The sequence below is a fragment of the Cebus imitator genome, unplaced genomic scaffold (assembly GCF_001604975.1).
Source record: "Cebus imitator isolate Cc_AM_T3 unplaced genomic scaffold, Cebus_imitator-1.0 Scaffold350, whole genome shotgun sequence".
Classification (NCBI taxonomy): domain Eukaryota; kingdom Metazoa; phylum Chordata; class Mammalia; order Primates; family Cebidae; genus Cebus; species Cebus imitator.
The window spans coordinates 1,273,480-1,299,204 of NW_016107665.1; positions in this window are offsets into that span (position 1 = coordinate 1,273,480).

Genomic DNA, 25,725 nt, shown 5'->3' on the forward strand with positions numbered 1-25,725 from the left:
AAGAGACAGACACTATCATCCCCCAATCCCAAGTCCCTCCACACAGCCCATTCCTCACTTTTTCTCCCCACTGGGGGGGCTGACAGAATCAAACTTGTGAAACATAGGACACAGGGGTTTTGTGGTGGGCAGTTACGTCTGTTACTAAGTACGAGGAATTTGAGCAAAGGAGGGAGAAAAATAAATAGCTTTTTAAAGAGAACCATCATATTCAATGGACTCCTCTTTTTTGAGGGTCTGTCATGGGCAAAAGGTTGTGGTGCCTTCTGAGAGTGATACAGAGGCAGTGAGCCCCTGATTCTGCCTGCGGGACTGCATAAGTAGATGGGGAAACAAAACCCCTGCAGTTTCCAGGTCAGAAGAGAGGTACACGATGGAGGGGACTTGAGGGGCAGCTCGGGAAGGGGTTCCTGGAGGTGCACGTCAGCCATGCCTGCAGCAATCTGCAGAATGTCAAAAAGCCGGTGGTAGAGAGTGTTCTGGTTGGGAGAGACTGAGTGAACCAAGACAAAAAGATGGGACCGCACAGTGGGACAAAGTCAGATAGCACAGGGGTTGTTAAAAGACTGGGGCTCTGCACTGTATGGGGAGTGATGTTTTTGTTTGTTTTTTAAACCACTGGCCTAGTGTCAGCTGTGAGCTGTCTGTTGTCTTTTAGAATGGGTAACCTATACCTTGTTCCTGCTCACTGACTTCTGCGATTACCACCATGCCATAGCGCCATTCTGGAAGGCCTCCAGCAACACTTTGGTGGCCAAATCTCACAGTTTGTTGCCAGGTGCCCTGCTCGGGGCTGCCCGTCATGGGTCACTGCTTATCATCCTCTGACACCCTCTCTCCCTTTTGCCTCTGGGACTCCATATGCCTTGATGGGCCCTTTTCCAATCCTCCTCTGCTATCTCTCCTGACACGGACACACACCTCCCCTCCCCAACGTCCTGTCCTCAGAGCCATTACCCCTCCTCCGCCACCACCACCTGTTCTCTGTGTCTGAGCTTTACCTCTTGGCCAGGTTCAGGGCGTCCGGCTGACACTTTGTTTTTGCAGAACAGTGCAGCCTGCCCTGCTCCTGGGGTTTACGGGTCTGCAGTTGTGAACCACAGAAACACAAAGAACTGAAATTCATTCCACAGACATCTATTAAGAACCTACTGGGTGACAGAGTACGACTTTGTCTCTTAAAAAAGGAAGAATCTTACTGAATCAAGCCCCCAGAGAGACAAGTGACAAGTGACAGCCCTGGGTCATTCGGTGGGTACCTGCTGCTTCTCCAGCCTTCCCTTTCCAAGGGCCTCTTCACTGGAAAGCTCCGAGTCAGATCTAAATCTCCAAGAAGGGCCTCTTCACTGGAAAGCTCCGAGTCAGATCTAAATCTCCAAGAAGGCCAAATCCTTTTTGTCCTTTTCTATAACATCAAACTTCTCATCTCTTAGCCTCCTGCTTCCTAGCAATTTGACCAAAGGTGAAAAGCGTTTCATCAGCTCCTTGGAGCTGCAGTAGTAGCAGCTGCAGCCTTGGCCACGTGGAAGGTGGAGGTGTGCTTGAGTGAGTCCTCCCTCTCTTTACAGTGCAGGGCCGGAGCTGAGGCGTTTGTGTTCCCTGGGTATGTGTCTTGTGCAGGTGACTGTGAATTTGACACCCCTGCCACATAGCCAGTGCCTGAAAACCCTGAAACGATTTTTGGTATTCATAATTCACATTGGGTAGGCTTAGGTAGTATTTATAGCACTCCCAAGACAAGTTATTGCCAAAGGAGGTAGTGACACTTATCAGGCCTGTGTAGGAGACACAGAGCTGAGTAGACTCTTTCTCTGGCTAATTTTAGATTCCCAGTTTTGGGGTTGGGAATGAGGGCTTGTCACATAGCTAGTATGCTTTCAGAGGCTCTGATCTCCCTGAGACTATAAGTATAAAGGTTCTGTGGCCAGTTCTGTTCCTTGGGGCTTACTGTTCATACGTTGTCTCACTGCACAGCTTCTCCCTGGTTCTGTCTGCTTTTGCTGCCTTGTGGCAGAAAAGGGGGGGTTCAGGACTCCTTGACATTCTGACATTAGGTCACCAAGCTGTGGGATGGGGATTCAGGGTGGGGGAGGATTTGACAGTAGGGTACCATGCCTCACAAGCTGCTTTTTACAACATGTGAATGCTTGGTGTACTGTTTAGTTTGCCCGTGGCCCTGTCTACCCTTGGTCAAGGGGAATCTCCCTGGGGAAGGTATTAGTCAGCTCAGGTTGCTATTGCAAAATGCCATGGACTGGATGGAGTAAGCAATAGAAATAAATTTTTTCACAGTTCTAGAGGCTGGAAGTCTGAGATCAGGGTGCTAGCATGGTTGGGTTCTGATGAGGGCCTTCTTTCTGGCTTATAGGCAGCTGCCTTCTGGCTGTGTCTTCACATAACAGATCGAGGGAGGAAGAACATGCAAGCGTGCATGAACAAGCAGGCTGTCTGGCATCTCTTCTTAACAGGGCACTAACCCCATCTTGAAGGCTCCACCGCTGACCTCGTCTAAACCTAGTTCTCTCCCAAAGACCCTGTCTCCAGCTCCATCCCCCTGGGAGTTAGGGCTTCAGCAGAGGAGTTTTGAGGGGACATGATTGAGTTCATGGCAGGGGTTCTTGGAGGTTTTGGAGCTGCAGATTCTTTGAGGCACAGGCTGGTTACTGCAGAGGAACTGGGCCCTGTCTTCCTTGGGGGTCAGACCTCCAGTAAGCACCTTTTTCAGTGACCCAGGAATAATCTTGTGGGGAGAGAGGGCCAGCATTCTGGTGGCAGGGCAGGGAGCTGGCTGGGTTGTGTTGGTGTTTTCCTTATGTCTAGATGATGAAGCCAGGGCCAGCGGAGGGACTTGACAAAGAGGAGGGGTGCGGGAGGGTGCATAGGAAAAATGCTGCACCTGCATGGGAGCTGGTTGGCAGCAGAGGGAGCCCTGGGGGCTGGAGGGAATGTGAAGTCCCATTTTGCCCATGTCACTGCTTGGCTTCAGGTCCCCTCTCCTGTGTCACCTCCTGCAGTGAGCACCTAGAACGGATTCCTGCGTTGTTTTTCCTTTGTGTCACTTGTCATGACTCATGTTACCTTGTGTAATTAGCTGTGTTTTGAAAGTTTGGGATGGTTTGGAAGCAACTCTGCCAGAAAACCAGAAAAAAATGTTTTTCAGTTAACAATGACATGATGGTCAGATCTGATCAATGGTCCCTCATCCATAGTTGTTGGGCCTTGGCATCCCCTTGTTGGGATTCTGAAGTTTTTGTATGAGTCAACAATAGAGCCTTTATTGAATACTGGTGGCTCTCGGAGCGCCGACTCTGCCGTGGCGTGGGTATCTCGTTGGTGGGAGCTAGGGCTTATGTAGCGATGGTCAGTGGGGACAAGGCTTACTCTTGTTCCTGGGCCTTTTTCTAGCTTCTTTCCATGCGAAAGGCCAGGTGGGGTCACCCCTCCACCCCTGCCGCCTGCTGCCTCTCCCTGATTCCTTGAGATGGGTGTTAGAAATAGCATGTTTGGAATCTCTTTCACATTGGCGACTTGGCATCTTGTGCCTTTCCATTTGCTCATTGTAAGCTGGGCCTAATGACAGATGGCATATTGATTACTTGTTAATAAAGAGATGTTCCTGGTTGGTCATGTTTTTTCTTTGCCATTCCTGGAGAGTCTCACATAGCTCTAGGAGGGAGAGAGCTATGTGAGAGGCATGAAGGCAGTTTCCAGACCCCAGCTGTGATCTATAGAGCAATATGAGTAATGTTATTTATGCCTTTGACACGGAGGGGTTTATACCTAGATGTAGTATGTATTAATTAATTATTTTAAAGATGTGTGATTAAGAAACATCTTTTTGAGGGGGCAGCCTGGGGAACATGGCCAAACCTCATCTCTATAAAAAACAAAAATTAGCCGGGTGTGGTGGTGCACAGCTATAATCCCAGCTACTCTGGAGGCTGAGGTGGGAGGGTCACCTGAGTCCAGGAGGTCAAGGCTGCAGTGAGCCATGATGGCACCACTGCACTCCAACTTGGGCAGCAGAACGAGACCCTGTCTCAAAAAACATAAAGACAAAAAAAACTCAAGGGCAATGCAGGGCTTGAGTGCGACCCTCCTTGCCTGTCCCGGCTTACTTAATCTGCAGCATTTCTTCCTTTTGGCATTCTTCTCCTATCTCTGCCCTCCTCTTTGGTGGCTAGAAGACCTAAGGAGGGGAGGCCATAGTGGCTAAACCTCTATTTCAGGAATCTTCTGGCTTATGTGGCACTAGCTCTATTTGGAAAGCAGTAGACTCTTTTTTTTTTAAGTAAAATGGAAATGGGTTTGCTCTTTCTAACTCACAGGGCAGATGTATGAATAGGATGACAAAATAAAAATGCACTTTATTTTAAAAGGAAGTGTGTCTTACAAATCAGTAATGATGCCTTTATACTATTCCTCAAGCGCTGAATGTCCCAATAAGGTAAAAATGTATGATAGAGAAAAATGTCCTGGAGTTTGAGTAGGAAGGTGTGCCTGCCTGTGTATGAGTGTGTGAATGAACGTGCACAGGTATGCTAGGCAAGTCAAGTCTGAACTTCTGCTTTTCAGGCTGACAACATCCAACCAATACTTGTCTGAGTCCTTTAGTGCAAAAGAATATGCAAGCCCATTGCTAAATTTGAATTAAGCCTTCGTAGGTGTCCTGGGGCAGGCTTCAGTTTTTTTCTTTTCTCCTCCTGTGATCCTGTTCCAGGGGCTTGTCCTTTGGGTCACAGTTGGCCTGGGGCCACCTAGCTGTCTGAGGTCCTAAGCTTTGGAGTAAGCCAAAGCGATTGCTCCTTAGGTCTTCTAGCCACCAAAGAGGAAGGCAGAGATAGGAGAGGAATGCAAAAAGGAAGAAATGAGTACAGGTAGTTTTTTCCTCCCTGTCTCAGAGAGGATTTTCCCTTTGAATGATCAATTTTCATGAAATAATTTAAAAGGAAGAAATTACTAGAAAGAGGCAGCAGGTGACCCACGATTGTTATTCTCCTCCTCTGGTGTGATCCAGGACCTTAGCTCTGTGGCCTCTGAGCAGAGTTGGAGCTTCAGATGTCTGCCCAGGTGCTGCATCAGCCTCAGGCAGTGACATTCCTACCACCTGTTTCCATTTAAAGCCACTCATATTTATTGAGACCCATACTTTCTAGGACTGCAAAGGGGGAAGAAGATTGCAGCAGCCAGCCATGTGTCCTGGCAGGTTTCAGCTTCGGAGTACATTTGATGTGTTCACACCTCACCTGAGTAACTAGCCACATGGTCTTGTGTGAAGAGGCAGGTGTTGTGTGCCCCTCATCCAAGGGAGGCCCTGTCAGGTGCCAATCCTCATGATGGATGGGAATATTTAGCTGGCTTTGTTAAGAATAATAAGAATTCTGTGTTTATTTCAGATATGTTTTCTCTCTTTGCCATGAAGTTTTGTTGAAATAGAGCATAGAGAAATGAACACAAATCATGAATGGACAATTTGGTGAATTTTCACCAACTGAACTCACCTGTGTAACCCATGTCCAGCTCAGGAAATTACCGGATTAGAACTTGAGAAGCCCCCTGACAGTCCTGCTGGTACATCACCTTCCCACAGTCTTAATCTTGACTTAATTTTACCTGTTTTTGAACTGAATATAGATGGACCTGCTGGGTGCATCCTCTTATTTCTGGTTTTGTTCAACATGATGTTTGTGAGATTTGCCTCCGTTTCTGTGTGAGTTGTGGGTCTGTCATTCTCATCATAGTATGGTACTCATTCATTTTTTTCATATTTTTCTTCTATATGTAGGCATGTAGGCAGTTTCCAGACCCCAGCTGTGATCTATAGAGCAATATGAGTAACATTATTTATGCCTTTGACACGGAGGGGTTTATACCTAGATGTAGTATGTATTAATTAATTATTTTGAGACAGAGTTTCGCTTCTGTTCCCCAGGCTGGAGTGCAGTGGCGCTCACCACAACCTCTGCCTCCCAGGTTCAAGTGATTCTTCTGTTTCAGCCTCCCAAGTAGCTGGGATCATAGGCATGTGCCACCATGCCTGGCTAATTTTGTATTTTTAGTAGAGACAGAGTTTCTCCATGTTGGTCAAGCTGGTCTTGAACATACCACCTCAGGTGATCTGCCTGCCTCGGCCTCTCAGAGTGCCGGGATTACAGGCTTGAGCCACCTCACCCGGCCTAGATGTAGTATTGAGATGTGTTTGCTTTGCTTTTCCTAGTACATTTTGTTTATTGAGTAAATAGTTACTGAGTATTACTGTAGGCCAAGCTCTGCCTCAGGCCCTGGGGTGGGAGCAGAAAGGAGACAAGCAAGGTGTAGTAGGGGGAGAGGGCTGGAGAAAGGCAGCTGTTTTGGATGGCCTCTGAAGAGTTGACATTCATCAAAGCTTGAAGGATGAGAGCAAGCCTGCCAGGTAAAAGGCATCTAGGGAAGAGTACTCCATGCAAGGGGAAGAACACACACAGGAGCACTCACAGAAATTGCTGCTGGCTTACGAGTGGCCCAGTCAGCACAGAGTGTCCAGCTGTTGGCTAGACCGTATTCAAGTTGATGAAGTCATGCCCTGGGACATTTAACTTTTCATTGTTGGAGTTAGGAGGAAGGGCTGTGTCTGTCTGTATTTTTAGAAATAAACTAAATGATAGAAGGAGGACCACGGTGGGCTGCTTCACAGAATCCCCCAGGAGAGGACCAGGCAATGTGCACTTTGCTTTGTGCTGTCCAGAGTTGGCCCCCTGCCTGGGTCTTCTGGAAGGCCCGTGGGCTCTCCAATTGAGAGAATTGGCTGGACACGTTGTTAAGCCCATCTGTTTTGGAAACCAGCACTACCCATTGGGTTCCTGGTTTTTAGCTAGTGACTCATCTTCCCTGGACCTTTAGGGTCCAGATTCCCAGGCTGAGAGTGTGCCAGGCATGTTAGTGTCTTGGGGATGCAGGGAAGTCTGGTTAGCCAGAGGGACCCCTGTTTTTAGAAGAAGAGTGAGGTAGTGCTATAGGCTGAACAATGAGACACCCGAGCAGGAGGAAATGGCCCAGCGCTGTGGGTGTGGCTCTTGCCAGCCGGTGTCCAGATTTCCCTTCCAGAACCAGAATCAGTGTGGTGTGAGGCTTTGGGGAATGAATCCCACATGTAGGCTGCAGGCTGGACAGCGTCCTCTGGCCATTTATCTTTGCCTCATTCATTGCCTTATGTCTCATCTGTAATGAAAATGCCCTTGTTAGGAAATTGTCTAGTTCTGGGGAAAATCTCTGCTGACCACAGAGCTGCCACCCCCATAAGGAGGAGGATGTGGAAGGAGACACTAAGGACAGTGGCACACTCCCTAGAGTTCCCTCTTTGCTGTGCAGGCTGGCTGATGGCCGTGGCCACAGGAGTACTTATTTCCCATCAGAGTAGGGTTGCCCCTTGCCTCTCCCCCAACCCCCTGCCTCTGGCAGCCCTTTTTTGAACTTCTCTGGATGTTTTTCTAGTGTATGTTTTCACCCTACAATTTTATTAGTGAGGAAAGAAGATAAAAGGCTCTTGGGTCTTTCATGAACTTGTTGAAACTGTCCCTCTTACAGAGCAAAGCTACAGCCATCCACTGACGTCTTACTTTCCGACCCCACCCCCCCCGACCTCTGTTTTCCGCTCTGGATCTCATCCTCGCTTCAAAAATCAAACTGCAGTTCTGTGTTTTTAGACATGAATAGTGAGAACCGTTCGTGTTAATTGACAGGTCCTTGTTTCCCGATTTATTTCTCTATCTCACTTAGATTGTAAATCTGAAATGATGTAGAAAGTGATTCTGGGGAAGCTTAGCCACCAAGAGGGTACCTTGTTTCCTTGTTACCTTTTGTTAACTCGAGGTGAATGCATTTTAAGAGTTAATCTGACACCTGACTTGTCAGATGTAATTAGCCAGAAGTGTTCTTCAGTCTACTAGGGTACCCAAATACCTTTCTTGCAATGAAATAATTGTGACAAAATTTGGTGTTGTGGGGGGATGGATCACTTTTATTCTTGTTCATGTTAGCCAACTATCGGGCATTCTTGAAATGCTCATTTGAAATGCAAATTCTTTGCACACTTAGGAGGAAAATGAAATTGTTCTGTCTCCCAGCATTCACTCTGCATTTTTGCCATTCCTTCTGATGGTTGAGGGGAGGGCTCATGACTAAATCCCTCAGCATCTTTATGATGATTTCAGATTTGCACTTGCTGAGAGGAAACATTGCCCTGGGATGTTAACCCTCTGTTGCCCATGGACACTGTGGGGGTGCATGTGAGATTACTCAGAGTTTCTAAGAGCCTTTTTCCCCCCTTAAATGATCTTTAGATTTCTTCTCTCATGTGCTCTATGAATGATGCACGTACTTGGGAAACTTGTGGTGAGTGTGTTTTGGTTTTGTTTGGTTTTTGTTTTTAAGGTAAATAAAATGTGCAAAGCCCTTTAGCTCTTCTACGTGGCAGCAGCAGTATGTGCTGTTTCCTTTTAGCCTTAGAAGATTCCTCTGGTTCGATCTCTTCGCTGGGAGTTGTCTCTCACTGTCCCCCTTGGCCTAGCCGCCCTGTCCCACCTTGCAACCTGGAGAATCCGTGGCTTGGGGTATGGTGGAGATAATGGGATTTCTGTGCAGCAGGGCTGGGGAAGTGGTTCTGTTTCAGACTCTTTCAGAGAACGAGTGTGAGGTAACTGTGTGGAGGCAGTGGAAAGTGTAATCCTCTCCCCTAGTCAGGCCAGCTATCTTCCTTTTTCTGGACGTGGTAATTTTACTTGTAAAACAGCCCCTGTGTTCCTGTGTTCTGTGGTTCTCAAGACCATCGGATTGTGTGTGGAGGGGTGTCACCTCTCAGCTAAGTTGTTGTCTTCCATGGAGCTGTGTAAACAGCTGGAGCTAGTGGAGAAGGTTTGGGGAATGGAAAGGTGGTAGCACGTTTTCTCTATCCACAAAGCAATGGCTTTAATACTAAGTCTATCCCCTAAGATGGGGTGGTAGGCTGATTTTATGGTTGCTAAGTATTATGAAAATGGAGAATTCTTGCATGTACACTGAATGCAATTGCAGCCGTGCTGTTTTCTTTTAAATTTATCGTAAAGTGCTTTTTTTCTGTTCTGCCTATGCATTTCTGCAAAGCAGACATGCAATTGGAAACGAAGCTCCCACATCTGTCCTTAGTTTGTTGACTTAATGGAGTCATAGGTTTTAGGGTCGAAAGAAGATTGTAGAGTCCAGGAAGCCTTGCATCTCATTCCTGTGCACTGGGAGGTGCCAGCGACTGGCGTGGTGGCTGGTGATAGGGAGAAAGAAGTTGCTTTTAGCATTGCTCCCTTTTCCAGTGGAAATGTGGTAGGGCTTTGAGAGAACTGGTGGGAAATGCCCCCTGATCAGGGCAGGTGTGATGAGAGGCAGCGGCTGCAGGCCTGGAAAACAGCCACACTTTAAGACTTGGAGAATTAATGGTTGAATTTAAGTCTGTGGGTTACAAAACCTCTGAAACAGGCCAACCTCTCTGTTCAGTGACAATAAACCAGAGACCCAGGGAGGTTGGTGGTGTGTCCAGAACAAGCAGCCCATCAAGGATTGAATTAGGACTCATGACTTTGCTCCAATCTTCTTCCTGCTCCCTATATTTTAGGGCTTCCCAATCCTCAGCATGTTGGCATTTTGGGCTTTCTTTGTTGTGTGGGGCTGGCCCGTGCATCGTAGGGTGTTTAGCAGCCTCCCTGACCTCTCTACCCACTAGGGGCCACTAGCATCCCCATCCCTTTTAGGTGTGACAGCCAAAAATGTCTCCAGACATTGCCAGATGTTCCCTGAGGGGTAAAATTGCTCCTTGTTGAGAACCATTGCTTTAGAGGAATCTGATGCCCCTCGGAATTTGTAAAACAGCTTTTTTTTTTTTTTTTTTTTTTTTTGAGACAGAGTCTTGTTCTGTCACTCAGGTTGGAGTGCAGTGGTATGTATGATCTTGGCTCACTGCAACCTCTGCCTCCTGGTTCAAGTGATTCTCCTGCCTCAGCCTCCTGAATAGCTGGGATTACAGGCATGCACCACCACGCCTAGCTAATTTTGGTATTTTTAGTAGAGATGGGGTTGCACCATGTTGGACAGGCTGGTCTCAAACTCCTGACCTCATGATCCTCCTGCCTTGGGTTCCCATTACAGGTGCATGGCACCACGCCCAGCTAAATTTTGTATTTTTAGTAGAGATGGGGTTTCACCATGCTGGTCAGGCTGGTCTTGAACTCCTGACCTGGTGATCTGCCCACCTTGGCCTCCCAAAGTGCTGGGATTACAGGTGTGAGCCACCGTGCTTAGCTGTGAAACAGCTTTTATATTAACATGATCCCTTTTCTCTTTTTGCTTTGGAATGTAAAATGCACAACTGAGGTTTTTAGTATTTACTATAGCTCTTCCAGTAGATGACACTGGCTGGAAAGCTGTTGATAGGGAAGTGGTCAGCGTTGTTCTGAATTAAACCGCCTTGTGTTTGGATTGACAGTTTTCCCCTGAGGAGATTTGAATTGGGTTTTATTTTCAGATTTGGGATGCTGATGATACCGGCTCTGACTTGTCTCCACTAAGCAGCTTGTACTTTTCATTTTGCAAATGGCTGTGAATGGGAACAAAGTGCCCAGTGGGTGGGGAAGATGTCAAAATATTCCAAAAGCCGATAAGATTTCGGCACTCTGAAAGCCAGTGAAGAATCAGGCCTCCGTTTTGTGAGCCTTGCCTCAGCTTGAGGGAGGACTTTCACCAACTGAAACCTCTCTCAGTATAGAGAAGATGTGTGGGCAGCTTTTAAAGTTGACCATTGCCTTATGAGTCACAGAATGGCTGTGGGTGCCTGTGAACTTGATAGATGTGAAGTGGGTAGGAGCCCCATACCAGGAGGCCGGAGACCTGCGCTCTATGCCTTGGCCTGCTTCCAAGTCTCTTGGTCAAGTCACCAAACATAATTGAGCAGTGGGTTTTTGTCTGGAGGGGAAGGAGACAGACAACATTTCTGTTTCCCAGATAGGGGTGAAGTGCTGAGTGGTGAGCCTGGATTTGTGAAACCACAAGATAAACCTAAAATATCTTATTGGATCCTTAATTTTAGTCAGAGAATATGGAAGACAAAAAATTATTTTAAGGCCAGGCACAGTGGCTCATACCTGTAATCCCAGCACTTTGGGAGTCCGAGGCAGGTGGATCACAGAGTTAGGAGTTTGAGACCAGCATGACCAACATGGCAAAACCCTGTCTCTTCTAAAAATACAAAATTAGCTGGGCATGGTGGCACTTGCTTGTAATCCCAGCTACTTGGGAGGCTGAGGCAGGAGAATAAGTTGAACCTGGAGGGCAGAGGTTGCAGTGAGCCAAGATCACACCATTGCGCTCTAGCCTAGGTGACAGAGTAAGACTTTGTTTCAAAAAAAAAAAAATTATTTTAGTGTGAAAATAAGTATGCACATATTGAATACTCACAAAATTTGCATGACATGAATTTAAGCTAGAACGCAGACCTTCATAAATGAAGGAAACCTCAGACCTGATGTCAGTGGCTTTCCTAGTGTCAGGTGGCCCACTCCTTTAGTCCTTAATGTTGAGTTTTGGCCAGATAATTTGATAATCGCTGTGGGGCCAGATTTCCAAAGTTCTTTCTGCAACTAAAATTTCTGGGTGGAGCAGAAAAGACACATCCTTGGTGTAGAGTCTTGGGTAAGTTCACTTATCAGCAGGCAGAGCCTTAGAAAGAATAAACAATTAATAATACAAGTTGCCTTGTCTTTAAGAATCCAGACACTTAAGTTTTCCTTCCTTCCTTTTAGTGTAAATTGGAAAGCTTTTGCCTTTTATTCTGGTGTGAGCCCATAACCAAAAATGAAAAGACAGCAGACCTTATTTTGGTGTGGGACCCTCAGAGCTTAAGTATTACCACCTAAGACTTTAACCTCAGAAATGAGCCGGGGGGATAGCATGCTGATCTAAACTTTTTTGAAATGCCTGCAACAGAAAGATGACAAGGGTGTTGGCACTGGGGTCCATGCGAAAGTTAAACTACTGCCATTCCCTGCACAGCTGGGACTGCTAAATTGGGGAAAGGTAAGATGTTAAGACACTCCAGCCAGTCAGTTTTTGTTTCTGAAATTATTTAATGTTCCAAGGAGTTGTGTTTTGATGTTGATGTTCGTGATACTTCTATAGAAACTAACGTCAAAGGCTTCAGACAGGGATGCTCATTTCCATGCTGTTTTCTTGAGAGAGATAAGGCCAGGACCTGGCAGCTGAGCCAAAGAACACCTACGAATAAAGCAATTGTCCAGAAAACGCTGCTGTAACCATTTGTCAGCAATTTACCGTATGTGAGATGACTTTTCTATATGATGTAATAAAGATAATTTATAATGTTTTCATGAAGGCAGGAGTAGGTGGTAGAGGGGGTTTTCTTTCTCTTTTCTTGGCTTGTAATTGAAACAGAGCTTGGACCAAATGAGAAACATTTGTGTTGGAAAAAAGATTCCCGAGGCTTCTTGACTGGAGTCTAATATTGCTTCCTTATTCTATCGTGAGCATGTAAGCAGACTTCTCATCTAAGACAAGTGTTAAGAACATTGCCATTCATGTCTTTTCATGAGCAGATGCGTTTTCTGACCTAGGGAACTGTCTAAATTCTAGACCAGATAGCACACATAGTCAATCAGAAGGAAACATTTGTGAGTTGGCTGTCTCAAAAGATATACCTGGCTTTTGTATATGGATTTATAAATGCAGTTCCTTTCACAGTGCTGCTTACCCAGACTGTTCTTTGTAAAGAAACATGTGCCCGTGGATTTTGAAGTCCCAGGCTTTTTAAAATTGGCCCCCAGGGAATGCTGGAGTTTGCAGAGGAAGTCTAGTTGTTCTGCCATTGGGAAACAGGACCTGAAGGGATGGACCAATGTGACCGAATACTTTGTGTTGGTGGAGTGTGCAAAGAAAACCTCTCCTCTTGTTCAGGCTGCCTGTGTGCTTGGCTTGACTCTAGAGTTGGCACTCTTCAGAGCCACCCACAAGCACCCTTAAAGCACTAAGACACAGGCAGTTCCTAAGTGGATGCCTAATGAAGGAAATATTTTAATCTCTTTGCTCTTACTGACTCTCTTCTAGCTAAGTCTGTAGTTTAAAAAAGCAAAAGCCAAATTAAGAATACAGAACCCACTCCTCAATATGTCACCTTCTTCAAACGCAAAACATCCAACTAGATTTTGCCATCTTTCTTGAGCTCAAGATGGGCATGGCTCTCGTGAGAGTGTGTGTGTGTGTGTGTGTGTGTGTGTGAGAGAGAGAGAGAGAGAGCGCAGTCACACGCACATGCAGTCCAGCATTTTTCTTGATTGACTTGAAACAATAGGTTTATAGGGAAACCATTGCTAAGAGCTCAGGAAAAGTAAAGGCTGCCAATTCCAGGACAAAGGGTTTCAGCAACTTACATGGGAACAAAATGATCTCATGCCCCTTTCCCACTGAGACTGCACATAAGTGGGATCCTTCTCAAATTCTGAGTGCTCACTTACAGATACAGTCAGTGTTTCCACCCTATGGGACCCATTCAGGAGGATGGCCAAACCAGGAAACAGATTCCAGAGGTAGCTCTTTGATGTTTAACCCAGACAGTCGACTGATCCGGGCTCCTCAGCCAAGGAGGGGCTGCAACTCTTCAGTGAGGAACCAGACCCTGGCTTATGCTCAGGCATTAGTCACTACATCCAGTAGCAAGTTCCGTGAAGTGAAAGGCCTGGACCAGAACTGACAGTGGACCTCTGATAACAGCTCTGCACCTCTGGGGCACTAGACTGCCAAACTTTAATTCCTAGTGACTCACACTAGCTGGCCCTCACATGCCTCAGAGAGCGCGGGCAGGAAGAGGCCGCGTGCTCCAGGCCTCCTGATGCCCCTGTGCCCACCATTCCTAAGAGTGGGCTGGAGCAGGTGCTGGGGAGGTATGAATGGCATGGACTTCTCAAGTGGCAGGTGGGATGCGCATGCAGGAGCTCAGAAGCAGCACCACTGCCTCTGTTACATACCAAGCCAGTGGAGGCACTGTGCTGGGAGACAAAGATGGAGGCATCTTTGAAGGTCTAAAAGTTTGGCGACAGCTCCCTGCAGGCAGTATCCTTGGAGAGAGAACATAGCAAGACAAAAAGACTATTGAGTGAATTCACATTTCATGAGTCATCACAGCCCCTATATACATTTTAAAAGTGACAAAATATAATTCTGGGACGTTGTTAATCTGTTCTGTAGATAATACTTGACATGTATGTGAAGGATCTCTTGAATAACTGACACAACATGATAAAACTCTTCTGTTTTGCTCCAAACTGGGGTTAGGGTAGGGGTAAAAACACACATAAGGCTGGACATGGTAGCTCACACCTGTAATCCCAGCACTTTGGGATGCTGTGCCAGGAGCATGGCTTGAGCCTAGGAGTTCCAGGAGAGCCTGAGCAACATGGTGAAACCCCGCCTCTACAAAAAATTAGCCGGGCATGATGGTTTGTGCCTGTACTCCCAGCTACTTGGGAGCCTGAGAGGTGGGATCACCTGAGCCCAGGAGGTCGAGGCTGCAGTGAGCTGAGATCACTTCATTGTACTCTAGCCCAGGCAACAAGAGTGAAACTCCATCTCAAAAAAAAAAAAAAAAAAAAAAAAAGTATGTTTTTGAAATAAGGTGTAAACTGTGTCACCATCTGAGTTTGGGTGGGCTCCAGTGGGCTGTCCCAGGCGCACCCTGTATACAGGTGTCCTGCATGGCCCTTGCAGGGAAGTCCCCTCCACTGGCCCCTTTGTGCTGCTGTAGGATTGTCTGTTCCCTTGTCTCTGACAACCAGGAGTTCCCTGAGGGCAAGAACGGCCCTATCCTGCTGACTCCCCAGCCCCTTATCTGGGGCCTGGTACCCAAGAGAGTTATACTACGGAAAGGGTGAGAAGAGGGGAAGATGCTTCTTCATGAGGATCTAGAGGTAACTGAGATGAACGGTAACAGTTGGTGGGGGGAAGGGTGAGGTTGGCCCTCTTGCCTGAGAGGCCAGCTTAGTTCCATGATTTCACATTCAGGTTTGAAAACTCAGGACTGTAATAAAGATACAAGACAAATTCAACAGTCTTCCCAAAGGCTCCGCGCAGGTGTACAGCCCAGCCTCTCCCATCAGTCAGTCAGACGGCAGCAGGAGGATGGGGGGCAGAGGCAGAGGGATTCCTTCTTTCTTGAGCCTTTCTGTCCAGCTTGCAGTGGTACGTTGCCTGACCGCCTTATTCCTTCTCCCCTGCGTTTCACATTCCCCACTGCATTCAGAATAAGGTTCCAATTTCTTACTTTGGGCTAGGAGGCCCTTCAGACTTAGATGCTCACCTGATTTCCCCCGGTTCAGCTCCTGTTCCCACCTTTCCCATACATCCATCCCCATACAAGTCATTCCCAAGGACTGATGTCTGGGAATATCCTCACTCCACCACATCTTGCCTTATACTCACCCACTCTGAGGTCTGTGTCCAAGTCATTCCTTCCAGCAGACCCTTCCCCACACCACCTATCTTATAGAACTCTTTCTTCCCCCAATCCCACATCACATGTCCCCAGACTTTGAGATGACTCCTTGCATACATTGTCCTTGTCTTTGTCCCACGGTGAGAACCTTCATGCCAGAGGGCTCCTTCTGTGTGCCTTTCACCCACACTAGCATATTGGCTAGGCTGGTCTCGAGTTCCTGATAGGGATGCAGCTACCTTCGCCTTTGGATCCTAGAGAGCATCTGGCACAAAGCTTAGCAAACAGTAAGGACTCGGGCACTTCTCCCGTGCTTCAGTCCTGCACTGAGTATGGGGTGTGGGCCGTCCCATACTGGGTTCAAATGTTGCTTGATGTCATGGTGTCAATTTTTGGCTATTGTAACTAAAACATAAAAATGACAGCTTTGTCTACTAGTGAGATTACAAAAAAAAAAGTCTTTTTGGATGACATACTCTTTTTTTTAGGCAGAGTCTCGCTCTGTCACCAGGCTGGAGTGCAGTGGCATGTTCTCGGCTCACTGCAACCTCTGCCTCCTGGGTTCAAGTGATTCTCCTGCCTCAGCCTCCCAAGTAGCCGGGATTACAGTCATGCACCACCACACCCGACTTATTTTTGTATTTGTAGTAGAGATGGGGTTTCACCATATTGGCTAGGCTGGTCTCGAATTCTGGACCTCAGGTGATCCTCCTGCCTCGGGCTCCCAAAGTGCTGGGATTACAGGCGTGAGCCACCATGCCCAGCCCCACATACTCTTGTTCAAATGATTAGGAAAGGAGTGTGCCCTCCTTATTTGGTCAAAATAATAGTGGTGAGTGTGGGAAAGGTTAGGAATTGAGACACACCAATCATGCCCCTGTGGCCTTTACCTATTTATCTGACCAGTGGATGACTTGAACATTCATTGAATGAGCAAAATTCTCCTGAGGACATGACCATGAGGGGCCTGAAGGAGGAGAGGCAAGGAAGCCAGGCCCCTGTATGCAGCTGAGGAAGCAGGTGGCCCAGCGTTCCTCCAAAGTCTGTGATTGTGTCTGCTTCTTTGCTCCTTTCTCAGCTGTTAAGGGTGCCTTAGTGAGACTGTTCCTGGTCACAGAATGTGCCACAGGAAATAGGCCTGCAGGATGTGTAAGAGGAAAGACCAGTGGGTTTGCAGAAATCTGACACTGACTTTTCCCAGACTGGGAGTCAGCCTCAGAGGTCAGCGTGGCGTTAGCCCAGAGCACAGGACTGTCGCAGGGCGTGGGCTTTTAAAAATGAAAGTGTATTTATAGATGGTGGCCCTGGGGACAGAACTTCCAACTGTTCCTTGTCAGATCCCACCCTTTGACAGCACTGGGCTCACTTCAGTTTTATTGGTGTGTCTTAAAATGGGGCTGGGAGTAACTCTGAGAATAAAGCTTGGAGGTTCCTGTCACTAACACAAAACTGTGTTTTTTCCTTTTTTTTCAAGTGCTTGATTTCCATATACATACAGAAGAGTATGTAAAATGTAGGTATAATTTAAAGAGTAACACGAACACCTGTGGACTCAACAACCAGGCTACAAATACCTTCAAAGTCCCTCGCATCTCAACTTTTAATTTTCACTAATCTTTGCTTTTCATAATTGCACTACCTATGTTTGCCTTCCTCAACAATGTATGCTTTTGCTTATTATTGTTCTTCCTTTGAAAGATTGAGTACAAAGCACAAAACCTGTGTTGGAATGGAAAGGTTCCTACTGAAAACTATTAAGTGAAGAATCCTAGGAGAAGCAGAGGGCTTCAACAGTTGCATGAGCTCAAAAGTCATACTTCTGCCCCGTCAGTGCTGCAAGAAGCCGGTTTCCTCGCTGGACCCTGCTCTTCCTGTGTGTCCCTTTGTAATTGGGGTTGCCATTCACAACTGTATTTAGACAGGAGTTGTATAAGTCCGGGAGCGGTGACTCACGCCTGTAATCCCAGCACTTTGGGAAGCTGAGGCGGGCGGATCACCTGAGGTCAGGAGTTCGAGAGCAGCCTGGCCAACATGGTGAAACCCTGTCTCTACTAAAAATACAAAAAGTAGCCAGGCGTGGTGGCACCTACCTATAATCCCAGCTACTCTGGAGGCTGGGGCAGGAGAATCGCTTGAACCCAGGAGGCAGAGGTTGCAGTGAGCTGAGATTGCGCCATTGCACACCAACCTGGGTAACAAGAGCGAAACTTGGTCTAAAAACCAAACCAAAGGAGTTGTGCCGCATTCTGAGAGACTTATAAAAGAGGAATTCCTTTTCACATGTTCATTTCACAGGGGTCGTAAACCTGAGGTTCAGAAGGGAATTTTCAGAGGGTTCATAATTGTTTCATGTTCTCCTTTTTAGGTGAAAGGGTCTATCATATTCTTAGAGGAATTTATTAACCTCTCTCTGCTTTTTTTTTCCACTCATCAAGAATAAGGAATAATATGGGCCAGGCTCAGTGGTACATGCCTATAATCCCAGTGCTTTGGGAGGCTGAGGTGAAAGGATTGCTTGAGCCTGGGAGTTTGAGACCAACGTAATGAGACCCTGTCTCTACAAACAATAAAATAAGAAAATAATTAGTCAGGCGTGGCAGTGCATGCCTGTAGTCCTAGCTACTCGGGAGGCTGAGATAGGAGGATCACTTGAGCCAGGAGTTTGAGGCTCCAGTGAGCTATGATTTCACCATTGTCCACGAACTGGGAGGGCAGGGTGAGACCCTGTCTCAAAAAGAATAAGGAATGATGTGGATGTTATGGTAGTGTTTCATTTTTTAAATGGACCCTGAGGCTGTTGACGATTCCTTGAAATATGTTTGGTTTACTTGTGTCAGAGTCTTCATTGGCTTCTCACATTTGAGAAGCAAAATGGGCAGTGAGTTATGCTCTGGGCTTTCCCATGTGGAAGCCTTGACCAGGCTGTGGGTGGCCTTGCAGCCTTTGCTTGTTGTCTGAAATCTGCATCTCACTCTCTTGACCCAGAGTAACTAGAATGCTAATGGAAAAAAAAAAAAGTTGGACTGGTTGCTGTAGTTTCAAAACAAATGACCTCACTGCCTGAGTTCTATGCTATGCAAAAGAAACCCTAACTTTTGCCTTATAAATAATGCCGGACCTGTGAGGAAATAGAGCCAAATACCCATTTAGTAAGGGTGGGGTATTTGGCTGCGTTTCCCTAAAGATTCATTTAACGATTTGTCATTGCTGAAGCTTACTCGCTAGAAACAGAATGCAACCACTGTGACACCAGCTTAGTAATTATTTCCTGAGAGATATGGTCATTTAAATGTATAGTGACTGACATTCATTTCTTCAAGTTAAGAAAATAAACTTTGTATAGGTCAACTTAATGGAAACCTTTTCAGTTCTGTTCTAAAAGTGTAATGGAATTTTAGAATTTTCTAGTTGAAGGCCACCTGAGCTTTATCACACTCCTCATTTTATAGATGAGTTGATCAAAGGTCTCCAAAATTACGTGTCATCTGCTTGAGGTTGCATTGATGTGTCAGGGCTAGCTGAAATTAGAATTCAGCGGAAAGAGGCAATTATTTAGATGATTATATTTAAATATATAATTAGATGAAGGTTTAATTAAAAAAAGTCAGAAGCCTTGTTTCTTAGACGGTTAACTTTTTGGCCATCTACTTCATTTCACCAAAATAAAACCTTGGTTTTGTAGACAACAGTCTTAGCCAACCAACCTTTAAAAGGCATGACTTACTATAGTCTCCAAGCATTTTTTCCTGGGATGTGTTCCGGTCTTGGGTCTGTGAACCTGATGTATGGAACAAGAGCTTTTCTTCTTGTTCATATTCTTTATATCTCATACATTCAGATTTTTGAAAAAAGTTTTTAGGTTTCCCTCTACAATTTTTAGATTTTCTTCCCCTGCTCAAATGTGAACAGTTCTTTCTTGAACTTTGTTTTTGATGAAAACCAGGAGTTTCAGTTTGGCTGGTGCAAGTCTTTTGGGATTAAGGAGAGAGAACTGCGGGCATGGTTAAGATCTGGAACTGCAGGCTGCTTTGTCTCTTTAGTTAGGAGTCAGGCAGAGCAAGAATAACATTTGTTTAGAAACCGAGTTTTATTAGAGAGGTAATTTACAGGTAAAATGTAAGCTTTATAGACTTGATTCTGTAATTCCGTTCCTGCCTTGCCATTCCTTGCTGCTGATTTGTGGCAAGGCCTGTCTTCTGAGTCTTGGCTTTTCTCATCTGTGAAAAGAGGGGCTTAGGCCTTAGTTATTTCCAAGGGCCTTTGAAAGCCATGTGATTGGACTCCATGGTGGGATATTTGCAGAGAGGCTTCTCTGGATCTGCTGCTTGTGGTCTGGCACCAAAACTGGAGGCAGAGGTGTTGCCAGCTGTGTTGCTGCACAGAGCCCAAGAGCATGAACACTGTGTGGCAGTTTTCTTTCCTCCTGCTTTGTCATCTGAGTCCCAGCAGTGTTGTTCAGTGTTGGGAGGATGTCGCTCACTTGCTGACCTGGCTGCCTGTGCTGACACATGTCATTTGTGTCCTTTCTGCCACTGCATGGCTGCAGGGTCACATCTGGACTGGTCTCCTCAGCCGTCGGATGCTCAGCTGCCCACAAGTTCCTGGATCAACTTAGCGAAAACCATGAGTGGTCTTCATTTCTAGTTTGCAGGCAGCTCTAGACCCGTGGCATCTCCAGCCAGGTCTGGCTGTTGGACTCCTGCCCTCTGTGGCCAGCCTCTCTCACACCAACCCTAGGAGCCTGGAAGATGGCAGTGGAAACTCAGTACAGGACCCTTCTGCTGCCGGCAACAGTCATATGGTTTTGGGGCCTTCTGAGTCTACCTTCTTAGAGCTATCTCGGTCCATCATCAGAGCCAAACCAACGAGTCCTGATTCTCTTCTTTGGCAGTTAGGGGAGTTTTGACCACTTTCCTCTCTTTGACTTTGCTCCATCCACACTGGCTTGTCTTCACGGGCCTTCGAGAAAGCGCCGTCTTTATGGTGGCAGATGGAGGTGCCGTTTCCTCTGCCCATCATCCTCTTCCCTGGCATGTACCTTCTTATCCATCATATCTCATCCTAATGCCACGCCCTGTAGAGATGCTTATCTGACTACCTCGTTTAAATGTCTTTCTTCACTCCCGGGCACGCTTCCTCCCTTTTTCTCTCTGATCCTTACGTGTGTCTGTCTTTGCACTTACAACGGGATAGATCTCTTCAGTTAGTTGTTAGTAGACTGCCTATTTGTCCATTCATTCAAAAAATGTTTCTGGAGTATTTACTATGCACCAGCATCTGAGATGGACAGTCTGTGCTGTCTAGAGACTTCCAATCCGTGAAGAAAGAGTAGACCAAGTAAAAGCGTAAGTAAACCATCATGCTATTTTGGCAGATGGCTTTGTTCTAATTACTCTAAAGCATCCTGGGCATCTTGTTAAAACAGATCCTAACTCAGTAGATCTGGGTGGGCCTGAGAGTATGCATTTCTCACAAGACCCAGGTGATGCAGCTGCCTTATAGATTATACTTGGAGAAGTAAGGCTCCCAGCTTTTTGATGCAAATAAAACTTGTCCTAGAGTGTGACTCTTTGCTGAACTGTCTGGGCCGATGTGGGTAAAGTTACTGGACACCCTCAGGGTTTTGTGTGGCCTTGGAGTCTCTTCCAGCTGCAGGAGACTGAGTGGTCTGAGACATGAGCCTGATTGAACAGAAGGGGAACCTATTGCCATCACCTGCGTCTGTGTGTTTGTCCTCCTTAAGGTTATCTTACGTTGTAATTTTGGCCATTGAACCCTCCATTAAATGTTGTGCTTTTCACATTCACTTGGTGAAATTGTACGGGGCCTCACTGCAGGGTATGCTCTGTACAAGTTAGCATTTCTGAAAATACCAAGGGTGTTCGGTTTTTTCTTTTTTTTGAGACAGAGTTTTGCTCTTGTTGCCCAGGCTGGAGTGCAATGGTGCCATCTTGGTTCGCTGCAGCCTCCACCTCCCGGGTTTAAGCTATCCTCCTGCCTCAGCCTCCCCAAGTAGCTGGGATTACCGGCGTGCACCACCACACCTGGCTAATTTTGTATTATTATTATTTTTTTAATGCAGACGGGGTTTCTCCATATTGGTCAGGCTGGTCTTGAACTCCTGACCTCAGGGGATCCACCCACCTCGGCCTTCCAAGGTGCTGGGATTACAGGTATGAGCCACCGCGCCTGCCCAGGTGTTTGGTTTTTAAGAGCAGGCTGTATCAGCTGGACCCACGGGGCACTTGTAGTGGTGTGTTGAGAAAGGAGTCCATACTGGAAGCTGTGGTGGGGCAGAAACCTTCAAGCAGGTAGACTGAGGGCAGGAGGGATGCAGGGCAGTGCTGTCAAAGAGAGCCTTGGGTCCAAGCAGCGACTTGGCCTCGGGGTTGTGCTCCTGTTAGGGAGTGTTGCAGGTTCAGCATTGTCCAGCTGCTGCAATAGAACTTCTCAAAAAACCTTGCTTTATTTTCACAAGCAGTTAAATTGATCCTCGCCCTGAATAGTTAACGGTTCCAACAGCATTCTCGGAGCACTTCCAGTGTCCTAGGCATTGGGCTAAGTGTGTGGCACACGTTCTTGTAACTTAACCCTCCCTGCAGCCTAGGAGGCAGGTGCAGCTCCTGATTTACACAGTGTGAGACTGAGGCCCAGGGGTGAAGGAACTCGCCCAGTGGGTCACACAGCGGGAGGTGTAGCCAGGATCCAGCCTAGTCTGTCAGATTGCATGTGGGGCTCCCTCTCTTGCTTTTGCCTTTTGCATCACGACTGGAAGTGGGATTTTACAGCTAGTGGCGAGATGGGGTTGCTTATTATTTGCAGCCGAGGTTGTTTTTTTCTTCTTTTTACCCACCCTCAGCATAACCCCAGATAGGGCCCTCCCCTGTATGGCAACTTCAAAATGTTGTTTCTGTAGCAGTCTGGCTCCCTGAAGTGGGGGAGGGGGTGAACTTGGACAATGTGGGGGCAGACATGAACAGGGAAGAGAAAAAGTGTGTGTTCATTTTGGAAGCAGACTTCTTGTCTACCTCTGCCGGCCTCCTCCAGGCTCAACAGAACAGCTCTCCAGGGGGACTGTGACTTTCTGGTGGTCTGGAGAGCCAGTGCCAAGACTTAGTCCTTGAGGGCTAAGGCTGGGAGGTAGGAAGTGAGGGGTGGGTTGGGGTTGATTCAGTGTGTTCTGATAACTGTTTTCTTGCTACTTGGTGGGATTTCTGTATGAGAGACAATCTCCAAGTGACCTCACTCTGCTCCGAATTATCTTGTCTATTCTGTATGAGATACACAGTTCTAGTATCTTATGGGTTTTAAATTTTCATTAGGCTTCTCAGTTTTTGGCTTCATGTATATGCTTAGTTCTGGGCTGGGCCGAGCCACTCACCAAATGCAGAATTAAGTTGAACCCACTTAGCCAGGCTTCCATGGCTGGGTATGTGATGCAGTTCTTATGTTTTAGGCAATGGCAGATGGGAACCATGCTGTCACTTTTGTGTTATAAACTCTGTTCCTAAATCCATGCCTATACCTCCCTTCGGGAATGCTGGGATGTCCATCCAGTGATGGGATAGAATCAGACCTTAAAAGCAGCTCCTTCTTGCTTGTTTAGACTTGGCAGGGCTAAGCTTACCTTTCCATCTAGTCGAGCCTCTGGAGCTTGTGGAAGCTGGATTCAAAGCCCAGCTGCGTCACGTGATAACCTTATGCCTGTGTGCCTTTACCTGGGCCTCAGTTTCTCATATAGGTACCAAGGACTGGTGGCCTCTATTCTCTGGGCTTATTTCCTTCACAGTAAAGGAGAGAGATGATTTTGTTTTGCAGGGTTATTTTTGATCGATGCCTTTAGACTGCTGTGTACTTACCCTGGCTACTCATCCTTCAAGGACTGTTTGAACTGTCCTCTTCCCCTTGCATCTGGCTCATCCCCTCGAACTGAGCACTTTCCCATCATCTGAAGCAAACTTCTTTGACTTTTTATTTTTATATTTCTGAGACAGAGTCTCACTCTGTCACCCAGGGTAGAGTGCAGTGGTGCAGTCTTGGCTCATTGCAACCTCCATCTCCTAGGTTCAAGCAATTCTTCTGTCTCAGCCTCCTAAGTGGCTGGGATTACAGGCATACACCACCACACCAGGCTAATTTTGTATTTTTAGTAGAGATGGGGTTTCACCATGTTGGCCAGGCTGTTCTCAAACTACTGGCCTCAAGTGATCTGCCCACCTTGGCCCCCCAAAGTGCTTGGATTACATGTGTGAGCCACTGTGCCCAGCCTTCTTTGTCTTTAGACAGTGAGCCCCTTGAGGGCAGGGACTGTGCTTCATCCTTGTGTCCCAGGGCCCAGCACAGAGCCCTGAGCTCGATAAACATCTGTTAAATGAACTCAACAAAGTAATTCCCTTCTTCCATTTGCTTGCCTAAAGCCAGCCTACCTGAAGAGTGATTAATAGGCACCATTGGCAAATACTTGAGCAGACCCAGGAGTGGTGGTGGTGGTCCAGCTTGGTCTCCCATCATTGCAAGCCTCCTCATAAAAAGTCAGCAGGTGTTTCCTTGTCTTCTGTGGACTTGAGGAGTGAAGACCTCTCTGGGATCTTCATTATTTGAGTAAAGGGGGAGAGCAGGTGGGTGTAAGATGTTGGATGAGTATCTCAAGAAGTGTTCGATCCTTCCTATAACAGATTTTGTTTATATTTCTTATTTTTTTGAGACAGAATCTCACTCTGTTGCCCAGGCTGGAGTACAGTGGCGTGATATCAGCTCGCTGCAACCTCGGCCTCTTGGGTTCAAGTGATTCGCCTGCCTCAACCTCCCGAGTAGCAGGGAATACAGGCACATACCACCACGCCTGGCTAATTTTTGTATTTGTAGTAGAGATGGGGTTTCACCATGTTAGCCATGTTGGCCAGGGTGGTCTCAAACTCCTGGCCTCAAGTAATCCAGCTCCCTCGGCCTCCCAAAGTGCTGGGATTACAGATGTGAGCCACCGCACCCAGCCTGTATTTCTTTAAAATGTCTTCTTATTTTACAGAGTAACAAAAATAATTTACAGCCTGTGGATATATTTAAAAATTAGAAAAAGAAGTAAACATATTTATTGAAAGGGAAAGCAGCTTTTTCCATAGTAGTCTTCATCACCCTGGTACCTGGCAGTGCGTCCAGTCTTCTGGTCCTGCATTGCATGCCCTCTGTTACCACACTTGGAACTCTCTTCTCTCATTGTGCCAGGCTGTACTTTTTTTCTTTTTTTGAAGAAGTCACCATGTAATATAAATTTTAGATGGCCAGAGAGAAAAGCCCTTTCCCCTTCAGATGCCGTGCTAAAGTGTTCAGACATTTCCTGCATTGCTTTCTTTGCTTCCTGGCTTTGCCTCAAGGTGCAATTCTGTCGATCTTCGTCATTCAAAATGTCCCCACCCCAGAGCCAGCACTGCTCACAGGGCAGTTGGGGTGCGGGGCACAGAAGAATTTTACCTGCCACCTATGGCTAAGTACCCATAGGTAGTCCCATTCCAACGAACGGATCCATTTTATATTTTTATAAAATGGAATGATCTCGGCTCACTGCAATCTCTGCCTCCCAGATTCAAGTGATTGTCCTGCCTCAGCCTCTTGAGTAGCTGAGATTACAGGCAACTGCCACCATGCCCTGCTAATTTTGTCCGAAATGATGAGTCCTTAGGGATGTCCAATCACAATTCTCTTCCTCATCTGGGATCCTGAGGGGCATGTTTCTGTTCATTAAAAAGCATGATTTTTCTAAGGAAAGAAGTCATTTAACTGAGAAGTTGCAAGGTTTTCTTTTTCTTTTTTTCTCTTGCAAAGAGAGTCTCACCTGGCTTAAAAATAACAAACTATAATATTAACCACATTTGCTATTTGTGAGAAGGAAAAATATTTTCAAGGTAGTATCAGTATGCTATATTACATAAAACACTGATGACTCCTTGTGTGTGAGAAAGTATGTGTGTGTGTGTGTGTGTGTGTTTTTTTTTTTTTGAGACAGGTTTGAATCCATCACCCAGCTCACTACAGTCGTGAACTCCTAGGTGTAAACAATTGTCCTGCCTCAGCTTCCTGAGTGGCTGGAACTATAGGCACATGCCACCATGCCTGGCTAATTTTTTGTTTTTTTTGTAGCCACAGGGTTGCACTATGATGCCCAGGTTGGTCTAGAACTCTTGGCTCACACGATCCTCCGGCCTCAGTCTCCCAAAGTGCTGGTATTATAGGTG